Source organism: Cyanistes caeruleus, chromosome 1, assembly GCF_971803275.1.
Source record: "Cyanistes caeruleus chromosome 1, bCyaCae1.hap1.1, whole genome shotgun sequence".
In the NCBI taxonomy this organism is placed as follows: Eukaryota; Metazoa; Chordata; class Aves; order Passeriformes; family Paridae; genus Cyanistes; species Cyanistes caeruleus.
Window position 1 is genome coordinate 149,651,897 of NC_141701.1, and position 21,755 is coordinate 149,673,651.

A 21,755-nucleotide genomic window follows, 5' to 3' on the forward strand; every position below is an offset into this window, starting at 1 on the left:
AGAGTTGAAGAGTGGGTAAGGAATTGGTCACATCCAGAGGGGTGTGGTCAGAGGCTCAGTATCCTAATGGACATCCGTGGTGTCCCCTGGGGCTGGGGATTGGGGTCAGCACTGATGAAAATCGTCATTAATGGCACAGGCAGTGGCATTGAGCACAGCCCCAGCTAATTTGCAGCTGGTACCAAGCTGAGGCTGCAGTGACACTCCTGAAGGATGGGGCCATCCAGAGGGACCTGGACAAACTTCAGAAGTGACCCACGTGAACCTCATGGGGTCCAGCAAGGCCAAGTGCAAGGAAGGTCCCGCATATGTTTGAGGCAACAGGAGAATGGATTGGGAGCAGCCCTGTGGAGAAGGACCTGGGGGTGCTGGGGGGTGACCAGGTGTGACAACAGAAAATGTAAGAATGTCTGCACTGTTAGACCAGAAATCAGCAAGTCTTGCAAGGTCCCACAGAGAATATTAGCAGGGGGGAAGTATTAACAAATTATCTCCCAGCATCTACTGAACAATACTTCAGAAGCTTTCTGAGACAGAAGTGGTCTCATGATATTTAATTGCCTTTATGGACTTTCCCTCCATGGAGTAGCTTTGAATCCTTGGACACTTATAGCATCTGTCAGGTCATGTCACATTTTCAGTTTAAGACTTTGTTGTTGTTTTGAACCAGGCCTCCCTGGATTTTTTTTTTTCTTTTTTGGCATCTTTCCATCCTTGCATTGGGAAGGACAGTGGATGCCTTTTTCCTTATTTACCTTCTCAACACCATTTCTATATGTTCACATCATTTTCTGTCTCAGTAGTCTCCACTGAACATTGAAGGCTCCTAATCCAGAATAATTCCACAGGTAGAGTTCCCATGATGATGATGTTCTGGTGTGTCTTTTTCATCCCTGTTTGACTCTCTCAGAGGAGCTCACACACATTCCCTTCTTCTGACTCCCTTCAGTGGGGATGTAACTCCCATTGGAAGGATGATTCACACAATGTAATTTCTTTAAACAGCTGATCTTGAATCACGAGGAGCTGTCAAAGGGCATCTGTAGCTTATTTACCTGAGAAGAGGAAAGAGCAAATTCTGTCTTCATTCCAAGCTGGAGGTCCAGAAAGAGGAGGTAGGAAAAAGGATTCTGAATTTATTGGTGAGTGTACTCTTAACTTCAGGAGCAGTGGGATACTGGAGCCTTGCCCCCTGAACTATTCACTCTTTTAGCAAATTTTGTGGATCTAAAACAATCCTAGAGGAGCTGCAGGAGATGCTTGATTGGATACAGGAATCAATGAGTTTGTTTCAGATAAATTCCCTTTGAGGGTACTGAGTTCAAGAGCTTCCCATCCATTCATCTGGGCTGGAATTTCCAGCACTCAGCTCTCACTGGTGGCTGCTCTGACACCTTCCAGCATCCTGAGGTGCACAGCTCTGCGGGCTAAGCCACTCTATATTTGCTAAAAGATAAAACTAGTCACACAACAGGGTACCTGCTGCTCTTCAGGTTCAGGGTTTGAGTCACTGCCTTTTAACACAGTGGTGCAGACCTTTGTCCACCCACCAGGAACGTCCCAGAGGACCACAACAGGTGAGGGATTTAGGATGCTGCATCCCCCTGGCTGTGGACACAGTTCTAGGAGCAGAAGTGTCTTAGAACAGTGCAGGTCGTTTATATGGCTAAACAGGGAACAAGTGACTGCACTGTCTGCATAGCACTCCCACCAGATCTTGTCCTCAGGAACCAGGAAACGTCTCTTTCTGACTCCTGGGAATCTTCTGTTTGGTGGGAAGTGACTGAGGAATATGGAGACCAAAGGGCCCCACCTGTCACGAGGTGCTTTTCAATCTCACAGCGCACAAGAGAATTTTATTTTCCTCTGGCTCTGCTTTGGATGCCCAGCACAGCTTGACCATCACAGCAGAGGATCTGCAGGCCAGCCAGGCCTGGCAGGAGGGATCTTAGTGTGGGTGGGAGCCTGTGGCTCTGTCTGGGGGCAGTTCTTGTCCAGCAGAGCAGAAAAAGCCACGTGGGCGAGCCTCAACATTCCAGGCTTGTCAAAGCTGATAGTGAAAGAGGGATTCATCTCATTAACCCTTCGAGGTCTAGAGTGGAGACAAAAAGGCACTTCTAGGGCACAGCTCCTTGGAGCTGCTTTCAGTGTCTCCTTGGGCTGGGGTGGATTGTGCCTCACATTGCAGTGGCTGCACTGACAACACCTGACCTTAATACAAAAGGGGAGGTGCTTGGCCAGCTCAGACCCCATTGTCCAGTTAAATAAATGACACCTCACTGTCAAAATAAAAGAGCAAGGACCTTCTAATAAAAAAGAAGCCAGACTCAGCAAATATTCCTGAAACCAGCTTACCTGTAGAGAGGATGGATGGATGGATGGATGGATGGATGGATGATGGATGGACGGATGGATGGATGGATGGATGATGGATGGATGGATGGATGGATGGATGATGGATGGATGGATGGATGGATGGATGATGGATGGATGGATGGATGGATGGATGGATGATGGATGGATGGATGGATGGATGATGGATGGATGGATGGATGGATGGATGATGGATGGATGGATGGATGGATGGATGGATGGATGATGGATGGATGATGGATGGATGGATGGATGGATGGATGGATGGATGGATTCATGGATTCATGGATTCATGGATTCATGGATTCATGGATTCATGGATGTCGAGATCATCAGTAGGAGCTCACACTTTGCCCTCAGGAAGCCTCCTCCTGCCCCCCTCAGTCCCTCACACCAGCCAAGAAGGGTTATTGTGCTTCACACCCACTTAAATAATAAAGATCTATTAAATAGACTGCTCAGGAGGATAACAATAAAAAACCATTTTCCTGGGAGTGGCTTAATTGGTTTTCTACTCATAAAAATGGACTTCTTTGGGGAACAAAGTTCTTGGATGGCCTTTCCTCACTACTTCAGTAGGAAACCTGATACTGAAATCAGCTGAGATCATCTAAGGCAGTCCAACTGCTGCTGGATATGGGCCACTAGATGATTCTCTTGGCCCACTGCCCTTCTCCTGGGAAAGATAGGGAGCAGATGTTGGATCAGCACATAATAATTGAACACCTGGGAGTCTTCTTCCATGCTTAGCAAGCTAAGGCAGCATCTCACTGCGGGGCTTTTGAGGTGAGGCTGCCATAAATTCTGGAAGTTTTGAGAGAACACAGATAGGGTTTTGTTTTTGTTTTCTTGTGGGCTTTTTGGAGCTGGGAATGAGGTTCTTTAAGTCTGCAGAGTAACATAGATGCCTTTTTGTGGGAAGAACAAACATTTTTCTGCATTTTTTTTTTTTTGTCCTACATCATCTCATGCCTTCATTATCGAGTGCATCCTCAGAAATTTGGCCAGTGACACTGAGCTGGTGCTGTGGTGGACATGTAGGAGGGAAGGGATGGATCCAAAGGGGCCTGGACAGGCTGGAGAGGTGTGGCTGTGCAAACCTCATGCAGGGCAATCCATGGGTGCTGCACCCGGGTCGGGGCAATCCCAAGCATAAAACCAGGCTGGGCAGGGAATGGATTGAAAGCAGCCCTGAGAAGACTCAGGGGAGCTGGCTGTGGGAGGCTGGACAGGACCCAGCACCGAGCACTCCCAGCCCAGAAAGTCAATCGTGCCCTGGCTGCATCAAAAGAAGTGGGCAGCAGGTGGAGAGAGGTGATCCTGTCCCTCCACTCTGCTCTGGTGAATCCCCACCTGCAGTGCTGGCTCCAGCTCTGGGATCTCCAACTTAAGGAGGACATGGACCTGTTGGAGAGAGCCCAGGGGAGGCCCCAGATCAAAGGGCTGGAGCCTCTCTGCTCTGGAGCCAGGCTGGGAGAGCTGGGGGTGCTCACCTGGAGAGGAGAAGGCTCCAGGGAGATCTCAGAGCCCCTTCCAGGGCCTAAAGGGGCTCCAGGAGAGCTGGAAGGACCTTGGAAAACAACATGGAGTTGAACAGAACAAAGGGAATGGCTTTAAACTGAAAGAAGGCAGGGTTAAAGGGAATATTGGGGGAAAAAAATATACTATGGGTGTGAGGAGGGTGCCCAGAGAAGCTGTGGCTGCCCCTGGATCCCTGGAAATGTCCAAGGCCAGGTTGGACAGGGCTTGGAGCAGCCTGGGATAGTGGAAGGTGTCCCTGCCCTTGGCAGGGGGTTGGAACAGGATGATCTCTAAGATCCCTTCCAACATAAATCATTCTATTATTCTATAATCTTTAATTTATTTTCTTTGTGAGCTGTGACTTGAGAAGACCCGCAGGAAAATCCACAAAGAAAAGCTCTGAAAGTTCTCGTCGATTCTTTATTCGGCTCCATGGTGCTGGAACAAACCCAGGGCTGAGAGCAATCCCAGCGTGTCTGTACAAGGTTTTCTCCAGAGGAGGCATCTGTGCTGTGGGGCTGTGACTGTGCCAGGGGCAGCAGGGCTTCTGCTGCTGCTGCTGTGGGGCTGTGCCCCCCAGGCTCCTGCACGTGGGTTCAGAGCCACAGGGACAGTGCAGTAACTGGGACAGGGCTTTTCATGCTGGACAGGTCATGGGTTTGGTTGATTTTATGACAAAATTGCCTTTTTTTTTTTTCTCCTTTGTTTGAAGGAAATAGGATGAAGGCAAGGAGGATTTGAAATTAATTTGAAATAGAGGATGATTGATGCAGAAAATGAAGGGGAAGGGGTAAAAACCTGGAGAAAAGGAGTCTTGGGAGAGACCTTATCAGTCTCTACAGCTCCCTGAAAGCAGGTTGTAGCCAGGTTGGTCTCTTCTGCCTGACAAGTCCCTGGAGAGGAGGAAAAGGCCTCAAGCTGTGCCAGGGGAGGCTCAGGTTGGACACCAGGAAGAATTTCTTCACTGAAAAGATGGTCAAACATTGGAATGTGCTGCCCAGAGAAGTGGTGGACTCCTTCCCTGGAGGTGTCCAAGGAATGACTGGATGTGGCACTCAGTGCTCTGTTTAGTTGACAAGGGGATGTCAGAGGTTGGGATCAATGATCTTGAGGTCTTTTCCAATTTTGATGAGTCTGTGATCCTATAAAAAGATTAGCAGAGGAAAGGGCCTTCACAGCAGGAAGAGCAGCAGTAGGCATACAGGATCATGGAATTTCAGGGTAATTAGAAGAACCTCATTAGCAGGCAGCTGCTCTCCCAGCACATCTCACAGAATTTGGGTGAGGATATGGGCATTCAACACCTCAGATTCTTTACAAGGATCTGTGAGTCCTGAAAGCAGCAAAATCATCATGGGGCTGAGTGTCTCTGTGGGATATCCTGGCAGAGGACTCCTCTGGGCCTGCTGTCGATGCTCAGGATCATTTTAGGTGTCATTCCCCATGTCTGGAGAGCCTTCCCTCCGGCCCTGTGCAGCAGGGAGCTGGATGCTCTTGTGCAGGGCACATGTGCCACCCTGCCCTTCTGCAGGCACTGGACACAGAACCAGCTGGACATCCCTTCCCCTCTCTCCAGCCCTCCCTACAGCTCCCCTCCAGTAATTTTCCAGCAACAAGTACCTTGTTGTTGCAGGGATGCCGTGGCTGGCTGGCTCTGTGGCACTGCAGGACAGTGCAGATGCTGCTGTTCCTGTGCAGCCACCTCCTTCCCGGGGTGTGCATCTGCTGTGGGAGAGGATGGAATCCTCTCTCCGAGCTCTGGGAGCTCAGCCTGGACACAGGCCACCTGCCCATCTGCACACACCATCTGCAAAATGGTGTTCCCAGCTGAAATTCCTGCTCTGCTCCCCCTCAGTTCCCCTCCCTGACAACTCCAGCTACTTTATCGCTTCTCTTTGCAATCAACTCTGCAGGTCCGGGAGAAATTGGCTCCTTTCATCCTCCCTCGCACAGCCCCCTCTCCTCCCAGCGGCGATGCCATCCTCCCTCCCATCACCGTGTGCTGCTGACCCTGCCACAGCAATGAAATAAGAAATAAAAAAAAAAAAATCTGGGACTGCAAATGGGGCTAAAATGACAGGGAAAAGGCTGATTTGGGGTACGTGGGAAAAGGAGAGAAAAAAAAAAAAAGGGGAAAGGGTGTTCGATTCAGTAAATTTGATTTGAATAAATCCCTCCTCCCGCTCCTCCTCATTGGTTTCTTTTTCTCCTCCATATTAATGAGAGCAGCCAAGGAGAAGCTATTGGTTCCGTATCGCTTTCCCTTTGCTCAGGCACTCGGGGGAGGAGGTGTTTGCATTTCTCCGCAGGACCAGCTCTCTTTGCAGAGCATTGTCTGGGTATGAGAATCACACACAGGCACAGGGGCAGGGGCGAGAGCACCGGAGCATCTCAGCCCGGCACCGGAGCATCTCAGCCCGGCACCGGAGCATCTCAGCCCGGCACAGCATCTCAGGCAGCCTGAGCACCCCTCTCATCCCCCGCCCTGAGCCCCCACTAAAAAAAAAGAAAACAAAAAATATAGAGGGGAAAAAAAGAGGAAAAAAAAGAAAAAAGTTTTAAAATATCCCACCTCCCTTCTTGCTTTTATTTTTTTTTTTTTTTGTTTGGGTTTTTTGCTTTGTTTTTTTGGGGGGGTTTAATTTTTTTTTGTTTGTTTGTTTGGTTTTGGTTTGGGTTTTTTTTTGGTTTTTTTTTTTTGATTTAGCGATGGCAAATTCCTTCACGGCCAGGAGCTGGCCCATCCCCTGAGCAAAGGCAGCCTGGACATGACCGGCAGGCGAGGGAGGAGGAATTTGGATTCCCTTGGGAGGCGCCGACCCCTCCTGCGGCCGGGGGGAGCCAGCGGGGCTGGAGCGCTCCCCGCGGCCACTGTCCCCCCGATGGGGATGCGGCATCGCCAGCGCCGGGACGGAGCCCTGCTGCAATGGTGAGTCCTTCCCCGGCCTCCCCAGCTCCTCCCGGGGCAGCCCCATGCCCCGAGCCCGGGGATGGCCCCGCGGCGCTGCGGTGAGGAGCCTGTGTGCGAGTGACACTGATTTATCCAGCGGCTGCTGGCATCGCCTCGGAGCGGGAATTGCATGCGGGCTTCCTGCCCTCGGCAGCCTCGGAGGATGCGTCCTCCAGCTAGATTCGGTTCTTTGCAAACAAATCAATCTCCCTTTGCTGGCGGTGACAGGTTGAGGCGCTCGGTATGGGAATCACGTCTGGTTTTAACACAATATGGCTGGTAAATAAAAGCTGATTGCTAACAGCCCCGCCGCTGCTGTCGGCGTTCCCCATGCAGCTCTGCATCCTCACCTGCCGCAGAAACTCTGATTCACCCTTCGAGCAGTGCAGCAGGACCTGCTTGATTTTACTGAGGGCTAGTAGGGAGAAACTGCGGTTCGTGTGCCTTTGACCTCTGCTAGCGTGCCCCTGGGCACTTCTTATCAGTGTTTGAGCAGCTGGCTGTGATAACAGAGTCCTCATGCAGAGCACATCTCTGCTCGGGGATGGCACTCAGGACAGGCTCCTGTCCGCTGTGCTCTCAATTTAGGATGCGAAGCGCTCAGGTATGTGCTGGAATCTGAGGAGTTTACAGCCAGGGAGAGAAGGAGAATGCAATAATGCAGCTTGCTGTGCAGAACTGGAAAATGCACGGGAATAAAAGAGAGATTTGATTAGTGGCACACTGGTGTTTGTGGCTGCACGATCATCCCACTTACACAGCAGCAGATCTGGGAGAACTCCCTGGAAGTCAGTGGATTTCTTCTGCATCTGATCTGCAGGTAAACAGAATCTGGCCTTTAGCTTGAAGGATGTATTGGAGTAGGGCTGGAGGTAGCTATAATAAGCAGAAAAATCTTAACTAAAGTGAATAAGGCAGCGAAGTGACGTGATTCTTTCTCAGGGAATTATCAATTACCATCCGTCTGGTGCATGTTAATTACAGTGCAAGTGGTGGACTGGTACAGCAATATGTAACTGAAGCAGCTTGCTGGATTTTTATTTTTTTTTTTAATTTCATCTGTTGGAGTCAAAAAAACAACAAATGGATTTGCACTTGCTGTTATTTGGGTACAAAGCCCCCTCACTCCTCCGTCCAGCCTATGCAGCACTGGTCAGGTACAGCAGGGAAGCGCTTCCATGGCTAATCCAAGGGAATGTTCGATTACTGGAGGTTAATGATAGCACAAACTCCTGAAAGTGCTCCTGGTGTAGCTGCAGAGAAAGAAGGTGTTACACAACCATCTCTCTTTGGCTAATGCCAAACACCCTGGAGCTGGCTTGGAAGAAGCTGTCCCGTAGGATGGGTAAGGCAACACTGGAATTTGGTGAATAATTAAGGAATGCTGGTCAGGGCAATAAGGGGAGTTGGATTAAAGTTGATGTGTCCCTTTATGTGTGGGTTGTGGTCTTCCACTTTTATTCCCACCTGTTTCCATGTGCTGTGGGCCAGGGTTGCTGCTTTGCTGTCATTCAGGACAGCTCCAATTGAGCTCATTTTGTCCTGGGCATTTATCTCGGACACCGCAGAGCGGAAGATTTCCGCTGTTTTGTTCTCTCCAACCAAAGGCGTGTGAAAGGCTGGGAGGATAACCACGGGCACTGCACAGCCTTCAAGGTCACGAGAAGGGGCTTTTTGTATGATAAATACACTTATTTCTCTTTAAACGGGCTTTGTGATTGCTCCTCAGCTTTAGCTTTCCATCATCCATGGGGGTCCCTGCGGGAAACTGGAGGGGTCTGTCCTCGCTGTGGGTTTGAGATGTCTGCTCTTGGCACGGTGGTGCCACAGCCTCAGACCTGCTGCTGCTGCTGCTGGTGTTTGTGAGGCTCACAAACACGGAGGCAGGAGCTGTGGGATGCTACCAGGGAGAGAAAACCTGAGATTTCTCAGCACTGCTGAGCACATTCAGACCTTTGTTCATCACGTCTCTCCTCGTTTGGCTGGCTGAGACGGCATCCTGGAGATAGTTTTTTCCTGGGGTTGAGTTCCATATGTGCCTGTGCCTTTGCTAAGTTCAGCCCCGTGTCCCTGAGCTGATTCATTCCAATGTAGCAGATTTTGTTTGCCTTTCCTTCCTTCTGAGCACACTTAGTACAAACAGTCTAATTCCTAAATTAGCTCAGATTATCTTGTAATGAAACCGGAGTATCTGAGTTAAGAAGCGCTAAGAAAAGTGAACTCAGGGCAGGATCATGCTGTAACTCATGCCTGGTGGAAAAATCTGCAGAAATACCAGGTCTTGCAGTTAGTCCTGACTTAACAGAGAAATTGCTTATTTGCCAGCATTCCCAGGAGAGGAGAACTGATCTGAGGATGTGGAAGTCAGTGGAGATGCTGAATTTTATTTCACCCTTTTCCTTGGCCCAGGGAGTGCAGCCGCAATCTTTAAGTCAATGAGGGGAATTTTTCTGTTGGCTTGTGTTTCCTTGTTTCCATTTCCTCTGCTCCTGTCACATCCAGCCAATCCCTTACCATCTGTGCTTCAGCACACACTGCAGTCAACAGGGTTTTTGAGTGAATTTTCCACATCAGGACAGAAGTGGAACAGCTCTGCTGAAAGGGATGTAAATGCAGCAGCGAGGAGCTCTCTGTGTTTTGCCATCCACAACTTGAAAGTCATCTTTGCTGACAGTGTCTCGTCAGGGTGAGCTGTGGCACGGCTGAAACAGGCTGCTCAGAGGAGACTTTCCCAGTTCCCTTGGTGCTGAACTTGTTCAGTTCCTAGGGAATGCTTTGCATACAGAAAGGTGTTTGGTAGTTTTCCACAGCACTAACAAGTTCTAGAATTCCTGTGTCTGTCGTGGCTGCTGAAACGTTGTTAGGATTGTAATTGAGTGGGCACAAATATATGGGAAAAAAGGCACAATATTTTTAATTTTATTTTCTTTCCTCAGAAGCTTTATGGCAGAATATCCACCCCTCACCTCACTGCTTTGCTGGTGTTTTATCCTCTGACCACCTTTTCTCTCTTAATTTATTATCTGTCTTCTTAGGCTTTCATCTGCACAAGGCAAACTAGGAATGAGAATAAAACTTGCTGGGTTGTTGAAGCTTTGTTTATGTAACTCACTGCAGCTCAGTGACTGTGTGCCCTGCAAGCTCATCTCCAGAGTAGCTGGATTCATAATTTCAGGGCTGAACTCCTTAGGACAAGCTAAACCATTCCATCTCCTAAAGAAAAGGTGGAAGCACCACCACACAGAGGATTTAAAGCCAATGTGGCTGTTGTGCTGAGGAATATTTCCTCTGAAGGGGTCCTGCAGCAATACGCAGCTGCAGGGACTCTTGTTTGTTTGCTCTGGTTCCAGGCTACTCTTGAATACAAATTCTTCAATTTATCTGCCCTGGAGACACCCTGATGGTCCCATCCCTGCTCATTCAGGTGTCATATTTTATTCCTTGATAGAGAGCTATGATCTGAAACTACTTTGATCTATTTAACTGCCATAGTTTTTGTTTAAAATAAAAAAAAAGTCTTTAAAGGTGAAAAAACCTGTACTTACTGCCATTGTTAAAAAAACCCAAACCAAAACCAGCATCAAATTACCCAACAAATAACCCAATAATTCTATTTTTTGTTAATGTAATTCATAATTCACTCTGATACTGAGAGAAAAGGGGATGAATATGTATATGGTTAATAAAAATTTTGGCAATAGCAATAATAATAATTTATTTTGTGACACATTGGGAGTATTGATGTCTAAGAGCTCCTTACTGAGTGTACATTAAACATCTGCTAGGTCTGTTTCCAGCTTTGTCCATCCAGTTTGAGGCACTTCCACAAGAAATGTGCCTCAATCACTGTGGCTTTTCACCCCATTAGAGATGCTTGGGTCATGATTGCTCGGGAGCTGCAAATGGAAGGATAATTATGGTCTGTTATCTATGATTTGTTGGTTTGCTAAATGGAGCTGAGGGTTAGGGCAGGAAAAGATGTTTTAATCTGTGTGGTGAGTTAATAGCCTGGATTTTTTATTTTTACTCATTTTTTGCTCAGAATCAGGCAAGTTTTGCTACTTTCTGTCCCTGCAAGGGACAGTGCATTGTCCATCTGATTCTGTGAGGATATTTAAGGGAAAAAAATATATATATATTGAACAGAAATGCGACTGAATTAAGTTCTTGGTTTCTGGGGAGCAGATTTATCATTAGGTCCATCTCTGAGGGATGGAGGATATATAAATTCACTCATTCTCAAGAGGCAACTTGTCCCCAAAGGATCCTCTGGCAAAACTGTTGCTCATTTCACGTGGAGGGAAGCCTTTCTCACTCAGGAGTGTTTGGCTGCCCGGATGATGCATCTGAAAACTAAATTCTCACATCCAAGCCAATCACCCTAATGCAGTGTATTAGGAATGAGCAGAGTTCATCCCACCCTGGAGTGGGTCAGATGAATCACCCTGAGGAGGTTCTTGCAGCAGCTGACTCAGATACACATCCACAATCAGCCAGATGGAGTCTTCCATGGTGTCTCAGAGGCATCCCTGGGAAGTGAAATGCCTCTTTCTCCCATCTTTCTTTGGAGGGGAAGGCTGGCCATGTTTTGCTAGCTCACAAATTTTGATAGTTGGTAAGTTTTATGAAAAGCCCAGGTTTTATGAAAAGCCCAAGACTGCTGTGGTGGACCCCATATCTTTCCTTTATTTCATGAAGGGCAGATGCAGCTGCTGGAGAATTCATGCCACACGTCCCAGACAATATCCCACCTAATTATTTTTTTTGTTTTAATTACTTCTTGACTTTTGAGATCTGATAGGCTTCCTTGGTCTATCAACACTTCCTCCCTTTGTCCAGTTACTCAGAGGGATTTGCCAGCTGAGGCTCGGATGTGATTTTGTGGATACACCAGCACAGGGACACATCTAGGACAGCGACACAATTTTCTGCAGGCACACACAAGCTGGCTCTGCCTGTTCTCCCAGCCAGGCAGGAGCTGTGCAAAGCTCCAGGTTCATCTGCTCTACCCTGGATGGGAATGGCTGTGCTGGAAGTGGCACAGAGCTGGAGATGAATGCTGACCAGACCTCATTAGCTCAGGGCTGACACCTTGTGAAATATATTTTGACCATCTTGGAGCCCTTATGCTCAGAACTAGGTGACCTAAAAGGCAGATTTTTCTCATATATCAATAGCTCAGTGCTTTTTTATTTTAGTGTTTTCACCCTCTGTCCTAAGCTAACAAAGTCCACTGATAAATAGAGTTAACTAACAACTTCCTCCTTCACTATGGCCTTTAAAATTATTTACTGAAAACCAAATAATGCAAAAAAATGAAAATATGAACCTCTCAGAACACATTGATACATAGACTGGAGTTAAAGTTGTAGCAGTAAGAGGTACATTTCTCCACAGCAAAAATAAATTATATATATTTCGAAAGGGAGTTTAAAATAGCTAAGATATCTTTAACTCCAAATTCCTTTTCCTGGAATGGAAAGACTTTATTAAATCACAACATTTCTGTTTCTGCTCTTACTGTCACATTTTTGAAGTAGGTTTAGAGAAAGAGCTTTTTATTTCTAGCAAAAACATAAAATGGCACGGTCATGGTCATAAGTAAAAAGCATTTCCTTTTAAAACAATAATATTTGTAATAATGACATTTTACATGCATCCACATTCTTAAATTGATGCAATTAGTACCAAAAGCCAAAGTACCAAAATATGTGCTTGGGCTTAATTTGCATCTAAGATTTTGGACACACAACAGAACTTTGTATCTTGGCCTAGAAACAAATTCTATAAAGAAGCCAGCACAAGTGCATTATTTAAAGACCCAAGTTAAAGTTAGTGAAGTTACTCATTTCCTGTGTTTTAGAGAGTTGGATCATTGGATTCCTTCCAGGAGTTTTGTGCTCTAACTTAAAATGCAGAGGAGATGAGAGAGCATCCGAAATACCGCAGATGCTTGAGCTCTTCATGACTAAGGCTGTGAATGTGTCACAGCTGTTGCTGGAGCCTTGGATGGCACAAGCCACGCTCATTCATTCGGGTTTCGTGGCTTTTGACAGCCTGGATGGGCTTTTTGTGCTGCTGAATGGGTTTGTGAGCCGAGATGATTACGTACAGTGAGCAAACAGCTGGAACCAACTTCATTAGAGAATAGTTCTTGGTGGCTGCAGGGAGTGGAAAGCCCACATCAGCCATGTGGAAGTTGTTTCTCTGCATCATCCGAGCCTCTGGATGCTGCTCTGCATTCTCCAGCTTTTTGTTCTCTGGCTTGTTGCTTGTTCCACAGCTGCATGTAGCAATGACAGTCGTGGAAATGAGCCTTCACAGGCTACCAAAGTCTGAATTTCATTCAGAGGAGAAGAAAAGCACATCACAGCCTTTTTGGTGCCTCTAGCAAGTGCATCCCTGACAGATTTTTCACCTCTGGTATTCAACTCATTCCCTTTTCTCTGTATGGAACTTTTAGGACCCTTTTGCTAAGATAATTTTTATGATGCTGACCCAAAATGGGATCCAGCTCTCAGATCAAGACACCTCAGGACAGGTGTGGGTTTTGGAGTGTCTGCCTGTATCTGAGTGCAGAAACTCCTGCTAAAATAAAAGGAGAATTAGGACATGATTCAGCCACTTAAACAGAGGTGTTAAGTGTCATTTGAGATCCCCTGGGGTATCTGACATCCATCAGGGATTTGTCAGTGTGATGTTTATCTACAGCACATCATTTCCCCTCTTCCTGAGGGCAGGTTAAATACCCTGGGGTGTTGCTGCACCAAGCACCAGCATTTCAGCTACTGATTCTGGCCTCTGGCCAGTGCCCAGTCAATGTGGATAAATACACTTATCTACTATAGACTGAGCTCTGTAGCTCTTCAGTCTAAAAAGTCTTCCATAAATACCACTGAGATGGTTTCATCTGCTGTCTGAGTCCTGTCCTGGCTTTGTGATCCCTTCTCCTGTTGGTGTAGAATGAGACTGGTGAAATCTTGGCCTCTGTGCTCTTATCAAGCACACAAAGAATTGGTTGATTTTCATATACTCTCATACAGGGCTTGAAAATAACTTTTTGAATTTCTGTCTTGGATGACAGTTAAAGTACTGGACCACAAAAAAACAAAAACAAAACCAAAAACAAAACAAACAAACAAAAGAACAACAACAAAAAAAAAAAGCACCAAAAAAGCTACATTGTGTGTGTATCTATTTAGCCCCAAATCATTCCTGGAATCATTTTTCATGAGACAACCTTGAGACTGCATTTGACTTTCTCCAGATTCAGCTACCACTGACAGCTCCTGGCTTTTGTTGCCCAGATTTCTCTCTCCTTCTAGGGTGAGAAAGAACTTCTGGATTGTTTGAGTGTTTGTGATTCACCAGCTCCAGTCTGGAGTTTTTCCTTGTGACTCCTTTGCCCAGCTTCCTCGAGATGTAGGTTACATCTACACATAGTTTTGCATTTTTAATGTGAAAAGACCTTTCTGTCCAGGTTCCAAAGTGCTGAGGCTTTACTACCAGCTTGTTTCAGTTTCTCCAAACTCTCCTCTTTGGAATGAGCAGAGCAATGTCAGCTACACACTTTGGTGGAGGCTTGTGTGGTTTTTGCCTGCTTTCATTTTTCTGGCATGTTCACTTGTCTCCAGAAAACACAAAAGTGGGTCCAAGGTGATTAAAGCAAAACATGGCTTATTTAGAGCAAAACTTTTCAAAGTAACAGGCTTTAATATTCTTCTGATAGATCAGCCTCTCCCAGGTCCTCTGGGGAGCTTTACTTGCATCAGTTTGGAAAACCTCTGATGAAACTCTCCCTGAAAGAAAAATTTTTTTTTTTTTTTAATCTTTCCAGGATCCATCTGGAAAAGTCTCACATCTTAGCAGAAATAAAAATGGTTTCTCCAAACTGAAAGTCTCCCTTTGGACATGCTCTTGATTTAATATTTTTTCTGGATGGAACATTACATCAACCTCTTGCTTTCCTTCCCATTGTCCCTACTGAATTAGTAATTTAGTTACTCTGTTACTCCCAAAGAGCTCCTGAGACAGACCTCAATAAATAGATTATGCATATTTTCATGTGCACCAAATTATGCAGTACCATGCATGTGACCCTTTGCCAAATCCAGTCAAAACCAGAAGTTTTGTGTGTGAAATGTCATGAAAAATATGGGTATGAAACTAAGAGCACGAGAGCTCAACCTGATCACTGAGATCAGATAACTTGGAGCTCACAGTTATTTTCTAGAAGAGTGAGAAGGAAGTTCACCTTAACATTAACATGCAGTTCATTTCTCCACTGACTGCAGAAACTCTAACCTGATATTCTGCCTAATGAACTGACAGACTATTCCGTACTGAATGTCATTCACTGAAATGTCGAAGTTTAAAAATGCTTTCATTTAAACCAAGGGTTGTCTGAAATTTCTGGCAATCTTATATAATTTTATGTAATTTCCTTTTTGCTTCTTTTATAGCTACTTGCTCTAAAACTACAACCCTTTTATGTGTGCAGATGTCTGGGTGGAAATAAGTGGTGTTTATTAAATGTTATCTTTACAACAATGAAACCTACGGAATCCAGATTTCAGTTCTTTAGATCCCAAATCAGGTTTCTAAAATTAATCATTGGATTGGACATACTTTTTGCCTCCATTAGCTGTGTGGGAATACTGGGCAGTAAGTGCTGTGGAAGAGCCAGAAAAGCCAGATATGATGATCTGAAAAAAGAAAAGTTGACAGATCTCCCCATCCCATGTAGACTGGCCAGGCTGGAAAGGATATGCAGGCGTGTCTGAGTGCATGGCCAAGATAATCCATATCACTCTCTTTAGCAGCATGTTCAGGCTGGCATTTTATAAATCAGCTCTGAGAGCTTTAACCCAAAATATTACATCTTGTGATTCACGGGCTGGTTTCGACATGCCAAATTTTTCTGTACTTGTGCCACGTCCTTGCCATTTCCAAAATGCATCCCTGTAATGTGCTACTACTTCTGTGTGGCTGAAAAATCACCACCTTTAGTGCCTTTGTGTTTGCATTTAGCCTGCAACTGGCAGAAAATCAGACCAGAAAGCAAGACCTGTATTTATCATTTTAATGCATTTTTATCAGGAGTGGCAAAGATAGAGAAGACAGACTTGAGGAGGGTTGAGCCCACATTGTTCCTTCACATGTCTGCAACTGCCCTCAATGTAGAATCAGAGAATCAGTCATAGAATCAGAGAATCATGGAGTGGTTTGGGTTGGAGGGGACCTTAAAGCCCATCCAGTCCCACCCCTGCCATGGCAAGGACACCTTCCACTATCCCAGGTTGCTCCAAGACCCGTCCAACCTGGCCCTGGACACTTCCAGGGAAGGGGAATCCGCAATTTCTCTGTGAAACCTGTTCCAGTGCCCCACTGTCCTCTGAGTAAAGAGGGCAGTAATCTCCAAGAATTTCTTAACTTCTTGAAGAAAATAATAATTTCCATCTTTCCTCAAAATGCATCTCAGGACTTTGTTTCCTTTGCTGCTGGAACAACATAGATCAGGACATTGTCCCAACATCCTCCTGCCTTTATTTTCAGCACTTCTAAACACTGTATTAACATTTGCAGTGATTTTTTTCTCCTTTAAGTTGAAGAAGGCAAAGAAAAAACATTGATGTAAAGGAACACAAAGAAAGAAAAAGATACTAATGTGCTCTAAATTGGGCAGGTAGTATTGACATCATCTGAAGCTGGACTTAGTCCTCAACAAAGTTCTCATCTCTATGAAAGATGCAAACTCCTCCCCTCTCAGTGAAAGGAACCACAGTGATTTGCCAGCTCATTTAATAATCAAATGTGAAAAAGAGCAGAAGAATGCACATCCTCCAGGCACTTTCTGCTCCCCTCTGTGCTATTATCATTCTTTACCCTTTTTTGCTGAGATCCCTCTTTGTCAAGTTGGGATTCAGGCTGTTCTTACCACGACTTCAGCCAGCATCATCATGAGCTCCATGGCTGGAAGCTCTGTATTTTCAAGCCTGGCTTTTAAAATGTTCTTTAGGATCCAACACTTTATTCTTCATTGCCTCTCTCAGCCGACTGCTGCCTTCAGTGACCCATGAAATACAATACAAAGCAGGAGAAACACAGTGTGACCTACACCTTTCTCCACCTGTTGTTTTGTATTTTCCCCTCTGAGTTTCCTGTAAGCAGCTTTGGAAGAGCTCCTGCTCGATGCTGTGCAGTGAGCTCAGGGAAGGAGCTCATGTTATTGATGTCAACAATGCTGAAATGTTTGTCAGGTATATTCATCCTGCTGGTTGCAACTTGGCCTTTCAACAATACCATGGGATAAACGAGACATGACCCCAAGTCCTTAATATTTCTCTTAGCAAATATTCTACAGACATTCTCTGAATTCTTTTAAAATAAATCTTTTAGACCTATCAGTCTAAGTATTGAAACTTGTTTATTCATTTGGGGATTTAGTTGATATGTTGCTCCAGTAGCAATGAAATTCCACTGCAAAATCACAACACCCTGCAGGAGACACCTGCAGAGAGGCACTTTGAGTAAATTTTACAGTATATCATTGCCATGGAATTACAGAATGCTTTGGGTTGGAAGAGACCTTGAAGATCATCCCCTTCCACCCCCTGCCATGGGGACACCTTCCACTATCCCAGGTTGTTCCAAGCCCTGCCTGGGACACTTTCAGGGATGGAACATCCACAACTTTTTTGGGAAACCTGTTCCAGTGCTTTACCACCCTCGAGGGAACAATGCCTTCCTGATATCCAATCAAAACCTGCTACCATTTTGTTTAAAATCATCCTCCTTGTTCTAGCACTACATGCCCTTGTAAACAGACTCTCTCCATGACATCTGCATTAATTTCTACCCTATATCCACAGAGCATAAAATATAAAATTCATTTTCCTCAAGCAAAAATTTTAAATAAATCATATATGCTCCATAACAGCTTCCCCTATCCTCGCCCCTCCACTGTCCAGTACAGGAGTCTGGGATTAACTTGGTTATCTATAAACATCCACAAAGTACATGTCTGAAACTAATGGAAGAAAATCCACTTTGATTTGTAAAACACTCTCTTAACTCCCCTTATGGATTTACCAAACAAAGGCTTTCCATGTCAAGGATGGGACATAGGGTTAATAGATTCAAAGTAAAAAAAAAAAAAATCAAAATATTTCCTTTGTAGGTTTATAGAACTTAAAAGCGAGTACTTACTCTTCTCCCAAAGGATTTCTTAAAAGTCTGGCTGTCATTATCCTAAATTGGTAGTTAAGGAATTATCTGAGGAAAACTCACGTCAGAGTTCTTGTGTGCTCAGACAGGCACAGAGTTGTCGTCAAACATCTTTCAGCTGCTTGGGTTTTGCATTTGTGCCTTTTTTATCTCCATGATGCACAGTGACAGAAATTTCTGCTGTCTTTTCGAGATGAAATGAATCTCCCTAGATGAGGGGAAACTGTTTTCATTAAGATCTCTTCAGCAGAGGTGTGTTTGCTTGACAGCATTGGCATGAAAACCAATGAGACTGGAAATGGTGAGGAAGGCAGATAATCATTTACAGGGCTCTGATGGGAGGGAAGCAGCAAGAATCTGCAGTAGCCTGGGAGAATCTGATCTCCAGACTCTCTCTGCAAACTCTAAATAAGGTATTTCACAAAGGAAGGCAAATAGGAGTTGCAGAATCATGGCCCAGAGGGTGTTTCCACAGGCAGTTGGGATGAGGCTGTTCTAGTTGGTGGTGGAACAGTTTGGCAGAGTGAGCAAGAGTGATGGCAAAGCCATTACTTGACCTCGGGGCCAAGGAAGGTTCCAAACCTGGTGCATTTCACAATGTGGTTACAATATTAAAGCCATTTTCTTGCCCCTGCTATGAAACCACCACTGGTGGTTGTTGGCTGCTCCTTGAGCTCCCTCTTGCTCACAAAGAGAGAGCAGAAAAATCACTTCTGATCCAAAGGTAGGGGATGAGTTCAACATAAAAGCAAAGGCTCCTTGCTGGCTGCACGGAGATTTTTACCCTGGTAGGGGATCGCTCTGTGGTTATTGATTTGTTGCCATTGATGGATGGATTCGCTGTGGTCCAGCTGTTGGCTCGGACAGAACAGCTTTGCTTTCAGACCTTTTAAGCACTTTTGGTCTACACAGCTCAGAAATGAGAGTTAAAGAGAGCCAGATTACTCTTTTACACAGGGAGAAGGGGAATAGAAGACTAGAGACGGCAAGAAGATAAGGACACACTAGAAATAAACTTGTCTACAAAGAGACATTCTGATTCTTGGATAAAAGTGCTTTAGTTCTTCAAGGAGCCTTAGGAAGTCAGATCTGATATGGATACCTGTCCATGGTAACGAGAAAATATTTTCAAATTTCAAATGCTCTGAAATGAATTTGTATTACTGAAGCCTTCACACGTATTCTATTTAACCAATTTTCTTTAAGTCTTGGTTAAGTCTCCAGTAATTAAGAAAATAATTCTGTTCATTAGTTGCTGCCTGTTCTGTGCTGTCCCTTTTCAATTAATTTAGCCACTATTTGCTCCTTAGTCGGCAGCAGAACTGGTGACAGGGAATATCTGCTCTGTGTGCTCCTGTTTGAATGTATTTCAGCAGAATATGTTATCAAGATTTTTGGGATATGAGGGACTCTACAACTCCAGAAAACATTGGCTGTGCTGATGCTGGGAAATTGAACACCACTAGGGAACATCCTAAGCTACAGGAATTTGGTCACTAAACCCTTATTAAATTATTATTAAATGAATGATAAATAATTTGCATGTTGAATGGGTTTGCAGGTCACCTGAGATTCTTCTTTGCAGTGCCTGGGCTCAAATCAGAGATGATCCCATCTCGTACATCATTCCCAGCAGGCAGTGTGCAGATGGCCACTCTGCTTGAAGGGCTGAAGAGGTTAAACAATTCCTACAAACCCGTTTGCCTCAATCCAAACCCAGCACACATCTCAGTCACTGTGTGTGTGGGGAGGGTGTGTGAAGCGTGGCTGAAAAAAACACCACAAATGAACAGACAGAAAAAATTCTGCCTTGTGCCTCCCACACTCCGCAGCTCCTGTGCTATTCTAGCTCTCCTGGCAGTGCTGTGGGATTGCAGAAGTATCTTGAGGCAAAGTCCCTCAGTTTAGTCATGACTCTGTGCTCTGAAAGCGCGTGTTGTGGCAAGTCTGGATTTTGGCTTTTCTGGAGATTCAGAGTTCAAACCCTGCATGAAGTGAGGCCTCAGCTGAGACAGGGCAGGAAAGATCTCCCCTGGTGGACAGACCTGATTCACCAGAGAGGTGGGAAGTGTGCTGGAAGAGAGAGTTGGCTGCGCATCAAAGAGCCTGTATACTCAACTTGCAGATTCCTGGGAAGTTGTTTCCTTAGTGACAATAACAACAAGAGCAATTTTAGAGCATTTTCTTCGTGTCTGTTTTTAGTGCTTTAGAGATGTTCAGAAGTCAGAGTACAACTGGCACTTTTCTTCAGAAGGGTTGTTTTTTACTGGGTTGTCTTTCTTTTCTCTTTTTGTACCTCACGTTGACATATGAGAATTTTTGTTTATTGTAGGGATCTGTCTTAAGACTGTTGGCATTTTAAAATCCACAGACACCCTGGGAGCTGAAGGAACAGATCTTGAAGGACTTTTAATATTCCTGTAAATAGTAACAAGTTGGGAGGTTATCCCTGTGACATCAGTGCTGGGGGGCGTGGAGGGTGGACACTCCTTAAAGCCAATCCTGCTGCCATGGAAGGGCCTCACCAACCCCCAGAACTTGTCTTGTAAAAGGAAAAAATAAGGAAATGAAATGGGAAAAAAAAAAAACAACACAAAATCATGCTTAAGAGACAAATCTTGGTAAAAGTCATCAACCTCCATATTTGTTAACATTCACGGTAATTTTTGAAAAAAAAATTGTAGCGTGATCTGAGGGGCGAAAGGGAGAAAATATCATCGAATTCTAGAATGGTGTGGGTTGAAAGGGACCTTAAGGTTCATCTCATTCCAACCCCCTGCCATGGGCAGGGACATCCCCCACTATCCTGCTGTCTCCAAGCCCTGTCCAACCTGGCCTTGGGGACTTCCAGGGATGGGATGTCCTTGAAAAAGAATGACCTGGAATTAGCTGAAAGATGGAACTGTTGTAGCAATAAAACCAATTTTTCAGTCTTTTCTGAAGAAACCATGCAAGGTGAACACCTACTCTTCATCCTGGCAATTAAAGACCCTGAGCTCTCACAGGAATTTAGCTTTGATTTCCAAGAAAACGAGGCTGACTGAAACCCTCATGAAAATATGCAATCTGGAAGCTGGGACAACCTTTAGAGGTCACAGCGTGTTGTGAAACCGAGGTGGAACATGGAAAAAAAAAAGTACAAACTCTATTATTTCTGAATTAGGAGGGCAGTCAGTACAGGCTTCATCTTTAACCAAAGAGACCAAAGAGTGATTGAAGTCAAAATATGATTCATGCCACGGAGGTGTCAGGCTCTTTTTATTAACAGCAGAAAGAGACTAAAATATCTCTGCTTATAATTTAAACACTAATAATTAACTGGGAAGAACTCTTTGTCCAGGAGCAGCACAGTCAATTCACTAACACCACATGATTCTTTCTTTGTTCAGGGCATCACGTAATTCTCAATAAATTTCAATGTCATGAGCAACTTTGTTTTCCCTTCCTTAGTCAGGGCAGGGGGGCTTAGAACATCGTGTGTGTGCATTTCTAAATGTGCTTTTAATTTCTGTTCAATTCTTAGACAGTAGTTCTTGATTAAATTATGAATTGCTAGAAACTAAATCAGAATGAACCATATGGCATGGTCCAATATGGAAAAATCAATGAGAAAGATAAAAATTAATCTATATATCTATATATCTATATATCTATATATCTATATATCTATATATCTATATATTTC

At 44.9% G+C, this 21,755-nt stretch overlaps 1 protein-coding gene across 12 annotated transcripts in view; it reads left to right on the plus strand.

Annotated features, from left to right (window-relative positions):
* The first annotated feature begins 6,136 nt into the window (after positions 1-6,136).
* The window catches only part of ADCYAP1R1 (ADCYAP receptor type I), a 140,558-nt gene continuing 124,939 nt past the window's right edge, over positions 6,137-21,755 (plus strand). For 8 of the 12 annotated variants that reach the window (XM_086866878.1, XM_086866834.1, XM_023922016.2 and 5 more), the window contains exon 1: positions 6,137-6,823. The gene's annotated coding sequence lies outside the window, so the exon portion shown is untranslated. Of the gene's footprint in view, positions 6,824-7,826; positions 8,190-21,755 lie in introns of those variants that run through there. The other 4 variants (XM_086866898.1, XM_086866910.1, XM_023922015.2 and 1 more) reach the window with 2 other exon arrangements.